Source organism: Rhinoderma darwinii, assembly GCF_050947455.1.
Source record: "Rhinoderma darwinii isolate aRhiDar2 chromosome 2 unlocalized genomic scaffold, aRhiDar2.hap1 SUPER_2_unloc_21, whole genome shotgun sequence".
Taxonomy (NCBI): domain Eukaryota; kingdom Metazoa; phylum Chordata; class Amphibia; order Anura; family Rhinodermatidae; genus Rhinoderma; species Rhinoderma darwinii.
The window spans coordinates 295,489-308,410 of record NW_027461687.1 but is presented as its reverse complement, the minus strand read 5'-3'; the positions used below and the strand labels follow the sequence as shown (position 1 = coordinate 308,410).

Sequence of the window (12,922 nt, the reverse complement as noted above, 5' to 3'; positions counted from 1 at the left end):
GGCAACACTGCAACAGCCGGCCGCCAGGCTGTCTTTTTTTGCACAGCTAGTTGCCTCCAGGAGGCCACAAGAGGGAGACAAGGGACTGCAAAATGGAAAATAAGCATCCACCAACTTTACAGACAACTTCTCCTTGCTCCTACAACCTCCATCCTTGCACAGTTTGTTATTCTTCTAGGTAACATAGTAACAAATCCAAATTGCTGCTCTCTTTGTAGGCAAGCAAGGCTTTGTTGCAACTGCAATTCTTACTCCTTCTTGAAATGTAGGGACGACAGTACATTCCATCACATCCATCTAGTGTACACAGGTAGGTCCATTGTGGCGGGCGGGCGGCTTTAATGGCTGTTTGCTGTTCCCCTACTCCACTCCACTATTTGACTGTGGTGCTGCATCAATCAGTGGCTGGCTCAGGTGCAGCTCTTTAACTTACCTAAAAGGGAGGGCGGAGAGAAGACAAGGAAGGTGAATGAGCTGTTCCAATGTGAAATGCCGGAAACACAGACACACAGACGACACAAAACAAGAGGTGGCAATGTATTCATTAATTGCATTTAATCAATTAGCTCATTATCACTCATGCATTGTCCAACAGGTGTTGAAATAATGGGATTAAAAGGGGAGATCCCTTCAGAAAGACAGAAACAATGGCAAACACAAAAAACACTTTTGGAATCTGATTTTAGTCAACACATAAGGAAAGGGTGCACCGGTCCTGGAAATACTGCAATACCAGGTCAATGCGTGGAGTGGACAGAGCAAGCTCTATTTCCATCTCCCTGTTCTAAAAATCCATTTAATATATGGTCCCCAGATAGGGGACGTATCAGATATTAAACTGATAAGAACAGATACTACACTTGATCTTAGCCAAAAGGCCGAGAAGCGATAACCCGAACGGGCCGCGCGTTGCCCGAGCCTGCCCGATACTGCTGTTCAGCCCTTGCAGCGATTCAGCCTACTTCTAGGCAATTCCATGGGGCCCTGCAGGCTCACACACTCACAGCTACACGGGAGGTGAATAAAGGCCGGAGAGGAAGCCAGACAGGATTTGCTTCTTTTGCTTGCACCACAATGCAGTGCTGAAAGAGGAGGAATCTACATAAAAACGCCTTCCTGGCAACGCCCAAATGCCCTGCTGCCATGCAGATAAACACTGGCAGCGGCAGCAAGTGCATGCCCACAGCCACCCCTTGTTCCATCACACCTTGTATCAGCTGTAATCCAGTCCAGTCCAGTGCTGCCTGCTGAGCAGCACTGACCAACACTGCCTGGGCCCAGGCTTTTATCTCTGAGGCCCCATTATGATGTCAGAAAGCTGGCTCTGGCTCCTCAGGGCTCCACTATGACACGTGCAAAGTTCCGTCTGAACTTTATATAAGACGGTGCGGCTCAGTCAGTCACTCAGTGTTGCCTGAGAGGGCAACACTGCAACAGCCGGCCGCCAGGCTGTCTTTTTTTGCACAGCTAGTTGCCTCCAGGAGGCCACAAGAGGGAGACAAGGGACTGCAAAATGGAAAATAAGCATCCACCAACTTTACAGACAACTTCTCCTTGCTCCTACAACCTCCATCCTTGCACAGTTTGTTATTCTTCTAGGTAACATAGTAACAAATCCAAATTGCTGCTCTCTTTGTAGGCAAGCAAGGCTTTGTTGCAACTGCAATTCTTACTCCTTCTTGAAATGTAGGGACGACAGTACATTCCATCACATCCATCTAGTGTACACAGGTAGGTCCATTGTGGCGGGCGGGCGCCTTTAATGGCTGTTTGCTGTTCCCCTACTCCACTCCACTATTTGACTGTGGTGCTGCATCAATCAGTGGCTGGCTCAGGTGCATCTCTTTAACTTACCTAAAAGGGAGGGCGGAGAGAAGACAAGGAAGGTGAATGAGCTGTTCCAATGTGAAATGCCGGAAACACAGACACACAGACGACACAAAACAAGAGGTGGCAATGTATTCATTAATTGCATTTAATCAATTAGCTCATTATCACTCATGCATTGTCCAACAGGTGTTGAAATAATGGGATTAAAAGGGGAGATCCCTTCAGAAAGACAGAAACAATGGCAAACACAAAAAACACTTTTGGAATCTGATTTTAGTCAACACATAAGGAAAGGGTGCACCGGTCCTGGAAATACTGCAATACCAGGTCAATGCGTGGAGTGGACAGAGCAAGCTCTATTTCCATCTCCCTGTTCTAAAAATCCATTTAATATATGGTCCCCAGATAGGGGACGTATCAGATATTAAACTGATAAGAACAGATACTACACTTGATCTTAGCCAAAAGGCCGAGAAGCGATAACCCGAACGGGCCGCGCGTTGCCCGAGCCTGCCCGATACTGCTGTTCAGCCCTTGCAGCGATTCAGCCTACTTCTAGGCAATTCCATGGGGCCCTGCAGGCTCACACACTCACAGCTACACGGGAGGTGAATAAAGGCCGGAGAGGAAGCCAGACAGGATTTGCTTCTTTTGCTTGCACCACAATGCAGTGCTGAAAGAGGAGGAATCTACATAAAAACGCCTTCCTGGCAACGCCCAAATGCCCTGCTGCCATGCAGATAAACACTGGCAGCGGCAGCAAGTGCATGCCCACAGCCACCCCTTGTTCCTTCACACCTTGTATCAGCTGTAATCCAGTCCAGTCCAGTGCTGCCTGCTGAGCAGCACTGACCAACACTGCCTGGGCCCAGGCTTTTATCTCTGAGGCCCCATTATGATGTCAGAAAGCTGGCTCTGGCTCCTCAGGGCTCCACTATGACACGTGCAAAGTTCCGTCTGAACTTTATATAAGACGGTGCGGCTCAGTCAGTCACTCAGTGTTGCCTGAGAGGGCAACACTGCAACAGCCGGCCACCAGGCTGTCTTTTTTTGCACAGCTAGTTGCCTCCAGGAGGCCACAAGAGGGAGACAAGGGACTGCAAAATGGAAAATAAGCATCCACCAACTTTACAGACAACTTCTCCTTGCTCCTACAACCTCCATCCTTGCACAGTTTGTTATTCTTCTAGGTAACATAGTAACAAATCCAAATTGCTGCTCTCTTTGTAGGCAAGCAAGGCTTTGTTGCAACTGCAATTCTTACTCCTTCTTGAAATGTAGGGACGCCAGTACATTCCATCACATCCATCTAGTGTACCCAGGTAGGTCCATTGTGGCGGGCGGGAGGGCGGGCGGCTTTAATGGCTGTTTGCTGTTCCCCTACTCCACTCCACTATTTGACTGTGGTGCTGCATCAATCAGTGGCTGGCTCAGGTGCAGCTCTTTAACTTACCTAAAAGGGAGGGCGGAGAGAAGACAAGGAAGGTGAATGAGCTGTTCCAATGTGAAATGCCGGAAACACAGACACACAGACGACACAAAACAAGAGGTGGCAATGTATTCATTAATTGCATTTAATCAATTAGCTCATTATCACTCATGCATTGTCCAACAGGTGTTGAAATAATGGGATTAAAAGGGGAGATCCCTTCAGAAAGACAGAAACAATGGCAAACACAAAAAACACTTTTGGAATCTGATTTTAGTCAACACATAAGGAAAGGGTGCACCGGTCCTGGAAATACTGCAATACCAGGTCAATGCGTGGAGTGGACAGAGCAAGCTCTATTTCCATCTCCCTGTTCTAAAAATCCATTTAATATATGGTCCCCAGATAGGGGACGTATCAGATATTAAACTGATAAGAACAGATACTACACTTGATCTTAGCCAAAAGGCCGAGAAGCGATAACCCGAACGGGCCGCGCGTTGCCCGAGCCTGCCCGATACTGCTGTTCAGCCCTTGCAGCGATTCAGCCTACTTCTAGGCAATTCCATGGGGCCCTGCAGGCTCACACACTCACAGCTACACGGGAGGTGAATAAAGGCCGGAGAGGAAGCCAGACAGGATTTGCTTCTTTTGCTTGCACCACAATGCAGTGCTGAAAGAGGAGGAATCTACATAAAAACGCCTTCCTGGCAACGCCCAAATGCCCTGCTGCCATGCAGATAAACACTGGCAGCGGCAGCAAGTGCATGCCCACAGCCACCCCTTGTTCCTTCACACCTTGTATCAGCTGTAATCCAGTCCAGTCCAGTGCTGCCTGCTGAGCAGCACTGACCAACACTGCCTGGGCCCAGGCTTTTATCTCTGAGGCCCCATTATGATGTCAGAAAGCTGGCTCTGGCTCCTCAGGGCTCCACTATGACACGTGCAAAGTTCCGTCTGAACTTTATATAAGACGGTGCGGCTCAGTCAGTCACTCAGTGTTGCCTGAGAGGGCAACACTGCAACAGCCGGCCGCCAGGCTGTCTTTTTTTGCACAGCTAGTTGCCTCCAGGAGGCCACAAGAGGGAGACAAGGGACTGCAAAATGGAAAATAAGCATCCACCAACTTTACAGACAACTTCTCGTTGCTCCTACAACCTCCATCCTTGCACAGTTTGTTATTCTTCTAGGTAACATAGTAACAAATCCAAATTGCTGCTCTCTTTGTAGGCAAGCAAGGCTTTGTTGCAACTGCAATTCTTACTCCTTCTTGAAATGTAGGGACGACAGTACATTCCATCACATCCATCTAGTGTACACAGGTAGGTCCATTGTGGTGGGCGGGCGGGCGGGCGGCTTTAATGGCTGTTTGCTGTTCCCCTACTCCACTCCACTATTTGACTGTGGTGCTGCATCAATCAGTGGCTGGCTCAGGTGCATCTCTTTAACTTACCTAAAAGGGAGGGCGGAGAGAAGACAAGGAAGGTGAATGAGCTGTTCCAATGTGAAATGCCGGAAACACAGACACACAGACGACACAAAACAAGAGGTGGCAATGTATTCATTAATTGCATTTAATCAATTAGCTCATTATCACTCATGCATTGTCCAACAGGTGTTGAAATAATGGGATTAAAAGGGGAGATCCCTTCAGGAAGACAGAAACAATGGCAAACACAAAAAACACTTTTGGAATCTGATTTTAGTCAACACATAAGGAAAGGGTGCACCGGTCCTGGAAATACTGCAATACCAGGTCAATGCGTGGAGTGGACAGAGCAAGCTCTATTTCCATCTCCCTGTTCTAAAAATCCATTTAATATATGGTCCCCAGATAGGGGACGTATCAGATATTAAACTGATAAGAACAGATTTTTTTTTTTTTTTTTTTAATTCATTCAGATCACGTCTTAAAAATCATAAAATTCAAAATAAAAAAGACTTAGATCATCACAATGAAAACTGAAAACGTACAATTAATTTTTGTTTTCCTCTTTCCTTTTTTTTCCTTAAGAAATCAAAAAAACATTCCTTTTTTAACAGCAATAGTTCCTAACATATCCACTAGATGTTCCTGCAAATCATTACCATCCCACTCACAGTTTACAATGCACGTTAACCATGTTGGCACACCATACCTTTCAAGAAACCCTGGTAAATTTTCTCTTACACAGAGCCGCACCCTCCTCCGCATTTTTTCAAAATTAATTTTACTACGTAACTGCTCTACTTCTTCCAATAACCTGTCTCTTTCTGCTCTTTCCTCTTCTGAAATGACACTTTTTTTCTTTCTCTCTGCTTTTTTCCTTTTTTTCTCATCACTTTGCCCACTTCCTTCCAATTTATGAAGCTTGCCTTCTTCCAAACTAACTTCCGCTTCCTTTCTTTTGACTATCTTCTTATTTTCCTCTTGTACCTCACGTTTGCTTTTCTTTGGGCACGATTTGAATATGTGCCCCTCCTCTCCACACATATTACATACTTTCCCTTTCTGACATTCATTATACTTATGTCCCTCTTGCAGACATTTTGTACACATTACTTTCTCACAGGCTTCTCTCTCATGACCATACTCTTTACAATTCAAACAAAACATATCCATTCCAAGAAAAAATAAATTTCCACACGCACTTCCAATCTTGAACCGCGCTGGAGGAAACAATAGGTTTCTAGATTCACCAATTCTCACAAATTTACAAAGAAATTTCCACTTCCCAGTCCAAAATCCAAAAGGGTTAAACACTTTCCCCTTTCCCACCACCTCCTCACAAAACTTATTGAGAAATAACTTAATGTCCTCTTCATCCACGTAAGGCGAAAACATTTTTACAACCACCAACTTTTTGTTTGGCACAAAATGTGGTGTTACCTTCACACCCACAAGTCTTGGGTCCCTTTTACCTTCCTTCAAGCGTTCTAAAAAGACAGCATAAATTTCTTCTGTGGCGAAGGTAACGTCAAAGCACCCTCTCCTCGGATAGTCCATCACCGCCAAAATGCATGATCTCTCCAGCTGAAAGAAATCCAACAAAAGAACCTTTGTGATGAACTCCAGATCCTTCCTTTGTCGCTCAGATTCCTCCACGAAAAACCGGACAGCATTCCTGGTACGCATATATTCGGGAATTTCCTCCATCCTGCTCCAAACGAATTCCAGCAATCTCCAAAGAATACCTTCAGTACCGAAGTACCAGGCAGGTGATCGCTCCCCGTTGCCCTGGACTAATCCTCCTCCCCAATAGCAGCAGAGGGGTGAAGTCTCTCCTAAGAGAAACGATCCCCCCAGGCCAAGGAAAAGGGTACCAGGGCACCTCCTGACCAAGAAACAAGGCAATACCCTAAAGTACTACACTTGATCTTAGCCAAAAGGCCGAGAAGCGATAACCCGAACGGGCCGCGCTTTGCCCGAGCCTGCCCGATACTGCTGTTCAGCCCTTGCAGCGATTCAGCCTACTTCTAGGCAATTCCATGGGGCCCTGCAGGCTCACACACTCACAGCTACACGGGAGGTGAATAAAGGCCGGAGAGGAAGCCAGACAGGATTTGCTTCTTTTGCTTGCACCACAATGCAGTGCTGAAAGAGGAGGAATCTACATAAAAACGCCTTCCTGGCAACGCCCAAATGCCCTGCTGCCATGCAGATAAATACTGGCAGCGGCAGCAAGTGCATGCCCACAGCCACCCCTTGTTCCTTCACACCTTGTATCAGCTGTAATCCAGTCCAGTCCAGTGCTGCCTGCTGAGCAGCACTGACCAACACTGCCTGGGCCCAGGCTTTTATCTCTGAGGCCCCATTATGATGTCAGAAAGCTGGCTCTGGCTCCTCAGGGCTCCACTATGACACGTGCAAAGTTCCGTCTGAACTTTATATAAGACGGTGCGGCTCAGTCAGTCACTCAGTGTTGCCTGAGAGGGCAACACTGCAACAGCCGGCCGCCAGGCTGTCTTTTTTTGCACAGCTAGTTGCCTCCAGGAGGCCACAAGAGGGAGACAAGGGACTGCAAAATGGAAAATAAGCATCCACCAACTTTACAGACAACTTCTCCTTGCTCCTACAACCTCCATCCTTGCACAGTTTGTTATTCTTCTAGGTAACATAGTAACAAATCCAAATTGCTGCTCTCTTTGTAGGCAAGCAAGGCTTTGTTGCAACTGCAATTCTTACTCCTTCTTGAAATGTAGGGACGACAGTACATTCCATCACATCCATCTAGTGTACACAGGTAGGTCCATTGTGGCGGGCGGGCGGGCGGGCGGCTTTAATGGCTGTTTGCTGTTCCCCTACTCCACTCCACTATTTGACTGTGGTGCTGCATCAATCAGTGGCTGGCTCAGGTGCAGCTCTTTAACTTACCTAAAAGGGAGGGCGGAGAGAAGACAAGGAAGGTGAATGAGCTGTTCCAATGTGAAATGCCGGAAACACAGACACACAGACGACACAAAACAAGAGGTGGCAATGTATTCATTAATTGCATTTAATCAATTAGCTCATTATCACTCATGCATTGTCCAACAGGTGTTGAAATAATGGGATTAAAAGGGGAGATCCCTTCAGAAAGACAGAAACAATGGCAAACACAAAAAAACACTTTTGGAATCTGATTTTAGTCAACACATAAGGAAAGGGTGCACCGGTCCTGGAAATACTGCAATACCAGGTCAATGCGTGGAGTGGACAGAGCAAGCTCTATTTCCATCTCCCTGTTCTAAAAATCCATTTAATATATGGTCCCCAGATAGGGGACGTATCAGATATTAAACTGATAAGAACAGATTTTTTTATTTATTTTTTTTTAACCCTCAGAGGTAAAAATATAAGTTCATTATATTTTTTGCACCTCAAACACTTTCACCAAACTTACACTCTGTATTTAGTGCGTTTCTTTAAGCTCATCATCGGGTCAATGATTTTTCTTTTTTTAAACATATTTATTTACATTTACAATTAAACAAAAAAGGCATACAATCCCATCACCTTAGTCTAAACCCTTCACTCCACCCACCATTTATACTTTAACTACATACCTCCACTTCAAAAATTTCCAAATACCCTCTGCATCTGCTTCCCCAAACCTTTTCTTGTCCGACAAATATACCACATACATTCTATCCAAAATCATCCTCAAACACCCTTCTACCGTCACTTCCTTTCTTCTAAAGACATACAAATTCCTTACATCCCACAAAACTTCTTTAATGATTGCTAACATAATACACCACACCCTCTGTTTTTTCCTATCTAACATTCCCAACCCAAACATTATTACCTCAAACGTCAGTTTTTTAACCCCAACCACCTCTTTACACAAAGGACTCACACCCTTCCACACTTCCTGAGCCACATCACAATTCCAGAATAAATGTAAAATACTTTCACACCCTCCACACCCCACTCTTGGACATGCTTCACTCCTCCCAATCCCACGATTTCTTTGAAACTCTCTCACAGGCAACGCTCCATGCATACTTTGCCATACAATCTCTTTCTGTCTATTTGTTATCCCATCCGTTTCCAAACTCTTCCATACTCTCCCTACATTCACCCTTCTCACCATATTTATAGGACACTGCACTTCTTTTCCTTCAATACATCTCAACATCTCTTTTTTATTTCTCAACACATCACCCTTCCCCAACAACTCATAGCTTTTCAAAAACTTTTCCACATACAGATACCACTTTGGACATATAAGTGCATACGGCACTCTTAAATCTCTCCCTATCCATCCTAATCTGCATAACACACTCCCACTCAGATATCTTACCATACATGCAAATTTCCAATCACCTCCCATCATCCTTCTTACTGCAAACACACTATTCACTCCCAAATATACCTCAATATTAGGAAACCCCATTCCCCCATTCTTTACACTTTTCCTCACAGTCTCTCTCTTCACTCTCTCCATCTTAGAACCCCAAAAAAATACCATCAACACTCTATTCAATCTTCTCAGCATCATAGACCCTGGCGGAAAGACAAAAGCAACATACAACAAAATTGGTAAAATCACACTTTTAATCACAAGAATCTTCCCAGCAAAAGACAATTCTCTCAAACGCCAGAAATTCATTTTCTTAATAATCTTTTTACCAACATCCTCCCAACTTTCATTCCCATCCAATTTTTCATCAAATTTCACCCCCAAAATCTGAATCGCTCCTTCCACACATTTTACACCTAAATCTTCTCTCCTCCCAATGTTCCCAAACCTCTTACATTCACTCTTATCCCAATTTACTCTAAATGCAGATGCCCCACAGAACAAAGCAACTAACAATTTTGCACGCCTTACCGCAGCATCGGATTCACAAATCACACACACATCATCCATGTATGCTAATACTTTTACTTCTTTCCCACCACAACCAGGAATCTTCACACCTCTCATACATTTATCCTTCCAAAACATCTGTAATAAAGGCTCAATCGCACAAATAAAGGCAATCGGAGACAGGGGACACCCCTGCCTCACACCGGAACCCACACTTATCTCACCACCAACCCATCCATTAATGAGAATCTTACTATACACATTTTTATACAACACTCTTACAACATTCACAAAGTCACTAGGAAAACCCATTCTTACCAAAACTCTAAATAAAAAATCATGCGCCAAACGATCAAAAGCCTTTTCAAAATCAATTGACAGAACATTCAATACTTGTTTCCTCTCCATGCTATCCCATATCACATCTCTCAGCAAACACAAATTCTCACTAATCCTCCTCCCCGGCACTCCACACACTTGCTCCTCCCCAACCACCTGACCAATCACATCTCTCATCCTATTTGCAATCAGCTTAGCAAACACCTTATAGTCCACATTCAACAAAGTAATCGGCCTCCAATTTTTAACATCATTCACATCCCCTTTCTTATAAATCAAAACCACCACCCCACTTTTCATACTTTCAACCATCCTACCATTCTCCCACATAAATTTATAAACTTGCACCATATCATCCTTAATCACATCCCACATTTTTATGTAAAATTCCATCGGTAACCCATCATCCCCTGGGGTCTTATTCACAGCCATACTATCCAACACTCTCTTTACTTCATCCTCCTCAATGTTTCTCATCAAATTTGCATATTCAATTACTTCCACCCTATTTTCAATCATACTCACCACTTCAGCCTCCAAGTCCCTATCAATCTCTTTCACTGCATACAATTCTTTATAAAAACTTTCAACCACAGAAAACACTGCTTTTCCTTTCACCACCCTTCCATTTTTATCATACACTCTCACCAAATCCTCCTTTTTCCCCACTACTTTTTTGAAAAAATACCTAGAACATTTTTCCCCCTTTTCCAATTTATCTAATTTTGACTGATACATAATCTTTCTACCTTTTTCTAACAACCATTCCCTCATCTCATTTTTCACACAATCAATCTCCTCATCCACACTCCAACCTCTCTTTTTAACCTTCTGGAGAAAATTCAACCTTATATTATAACATTCATACCTCTTCCTCCTCTCCACAGCTTTCCTATAACCAACCTTTCTAAAAAACACACGTGTTCTTTCTTTAACCCAATCCCACCATGTTATTATATCCACAAAATCACCTTTTTTCTCACACCAAAACCTATATGTATCCACATATTTTCCACAAACACTCTCATCATCCAACAAACTCACATTCAATTTCCATAAACCCCTCCCACTCCCACAATCCTCATCCCAGACCAACTCACACTTAATGCACTCGTGATCAGAATATCCTACCTTCATTTGCATATATCCCTTACCCATCACCCCCTTAGAAACAAAAATCATATCAATTCTACTGCTGTGTCTCCCACTATCCGCATAATAAGTATCTACTATAGGGTTAACACCACACAGGTGCACTACATCCCTCAATCCAAAATCAGTGAGTACAGACTTTAGCACATTCCCAGACACATCCAAATCCCCTCTAGTATCACAGTTAAAATCCCCCACCCACACAATATGTTCCCTACCTGGCAAAAACAGTTTAATTCTCTCAAACAACTCCACTCTCTCTTCCTTTTTTGCAGACGCATACACATTAATTACACGCACATTCACACCACATACTTTTATAACCACTAACAGGCACCGCCCCTCCTCAATCACTGTGTAGCTACAAACCTCCACCCTGCTACTCCTAACCAACACCCCAACACCATCATTTCTATTGTGACTAGAACATGACCATATTGCTGCACCAAAACCCCACTCCTCCTGCTTAACTATATACTCTATCCCACACTCCTGCACACAAATTAAATCTGCTCCACTGAAAGACAATTCCTCCAAAATGGCTGCTCTCCTGGCCCGGTTTTTAAACACCCGGACATTGGAGGACAGAATTTTAAACGACATTTTATAACTGCCCTAGGCAGAAAAAGGTGAAAAAACACAAAGCAGAACCCTCAAACTTTCCGGGTTAAAGGCCCGGGAGAGTTTTCTTCACTAGTCTCATACTCCATGTTCGGCTCAAACAATGCCTGAAAGGCGTTCGCCGTCTCCACACTTTGCGTCTCCACCACTTCAATTCTCTGTTTTTTTGGAAAGTTCCCCACTCTCTGTGGGCGAAAAGACATCTCCACTTCTCTCACTGGACTCAACACTCCAGAGGAAGACCATTCTGATATCCTCTGAGATTCTTCTACCACAGGGCTTGGCATGTCCTCAATGAAAGTTTCCTCAATTGCCTGCACCTGCGTGCTATCTCGCTCAGCCTCAGCCAATATTGCATCAAGGATTTCTTTCTGCCTTTGCTCCTCCACCTCCCTTTCTATCTTTAACCTCTCATTGGCTTCCTCTTGCTTCTGGATATTCTTCTGTCTCTGTGCCTCTCTTTCCTTTTCCTCTTTCTCCTTTCTCTTCTTGCCCACTGGGCAATCTCTATACAGGTGCCCCACTTCACCACACAAATCACACGATCGGGGTTTCGTACATGCACCTGCCTCAAGTCCAGCCATCTTACAATTCCTGCACACCTTCACCCCAGGGCAGCACTCCTTAGTGTGACCAAACTGGTGACAGAACCGGCAAAATTTTGGCATATTTTGATAATACAAATATCCTCTATAGCCAGCAATGGAAAAGGACAATGGAGGGCTCTTAACTCCACCAATACAATCCGGGTCCAGCTTAAACTGGACGAAAAATTTATAAGTTCCATTGAACACTTTCAATGAGCTGGTCATTTTGGTTCCCCCTTTCACACTGGTGCAATATAAACTCAAAAAGTTCTTGATTAAGTCCAGCTGGGTAAATGGGTTGAAGACATGTACAAATAGTACCCTCTCTCCCATAGCAAATAGAGGCACAAAAGAGACATTTTTCAAAACCTCACAGTTAGCATTCACTTTTAAGGCTTCATAGAAATTTAAACAGTCATTTTCTTCTTGAAAGGACACATCATACAATCCTTGCTTTCTGTTTTCTTGCACGCAGAATAATTTATAAAGAGGGATACCTGCCATGTCGACCACCAGCTTCCTTCCAACAAATTCAACGGTGTTCTTACCAGAATCACTTGGGTCTACCTTAATTCGAATGGTTCTCTCCACCGGTGTTGTCCTTGCTGCATCCATGCTGACTATACCTGCCGATCCACGATCACAGAACGATCACCACTCTGGTTCCTCCCAAGGGAAAACCCGCACCC

At 44.3% G+C, this 12,922-nt stretch overlaps 4 non-coding genes and 2 pseudogenes across 4 annotated transcripts; all 6 read right to left on the bottom strand.

Moving 5' to 3' along the window:
- Nucleotides 1-699: 699 nt before the first annotated feature.
- Nucleotides 700-890, bottom strand: LOC142674773 (U2 spliceosomal RNA). Its single transcript, XR_012851861.1, has one exon. It is a non-coding gene; the product is annotated as a U2 spliceosomal RNA (small nuclear RNA).
- Nucleotides 891-2,120: 1,230 nt separating this feature from the next.
- On the bottom strand, nucleotides 2,121-2,311 carry LOC142674770 (U2 spliceosomal RNA). Its single transcript, XR_012851859.1, has one exon. It is a non-coding gene; the product is annotated as a U2 spliceosomal RNA (small nuclear RNA).
- Nucleotides 2,312-3,549: 1,238 nt separating this feature from the next.
- LOC142674769 (U2 spliceosomal RNA) lies at nucleotides 3,550-3,740 on the bottom strand. Its single transcript, XR_012851858.1, has one exon. It is a non-coding gene; the product is annotated as a U2 spliceosomal RNA (small nuclear RNA).
- Nucleotides 3,741-4,978: 1,238 nt separating this feature from the next.
- Nucleotides 4,979-5,180, bottom strand: LOC142674907 (U2 spliceosomal RNA; annotated as a pseudogene).
- A 1,350-nt stretch (nucleotides 5,181-6,530) lies between these two features.
- LOC142674930 (U2 spliceosomal RNA) lies at nucleotides 6,531-6,641 on the bottom strand (annotated as a pseudogene).
- A 1,239-nt stretch (nucleotides 6,642-7,880) lies between these two features.
- LOC142674898 (U2 spliceosomal RNA) lies at nucleotides 7,881-8,075 on the bottom strand. Its single transcript, XR_012851973.1, has one exon. It is a non-coding gene; the product is annotated as a U2 spliceosomal RNA (small nuclear RNA).
- Between the last annotated feature and the right edge of the window lie 4,847 nt (nucleotides 8,076-12,922).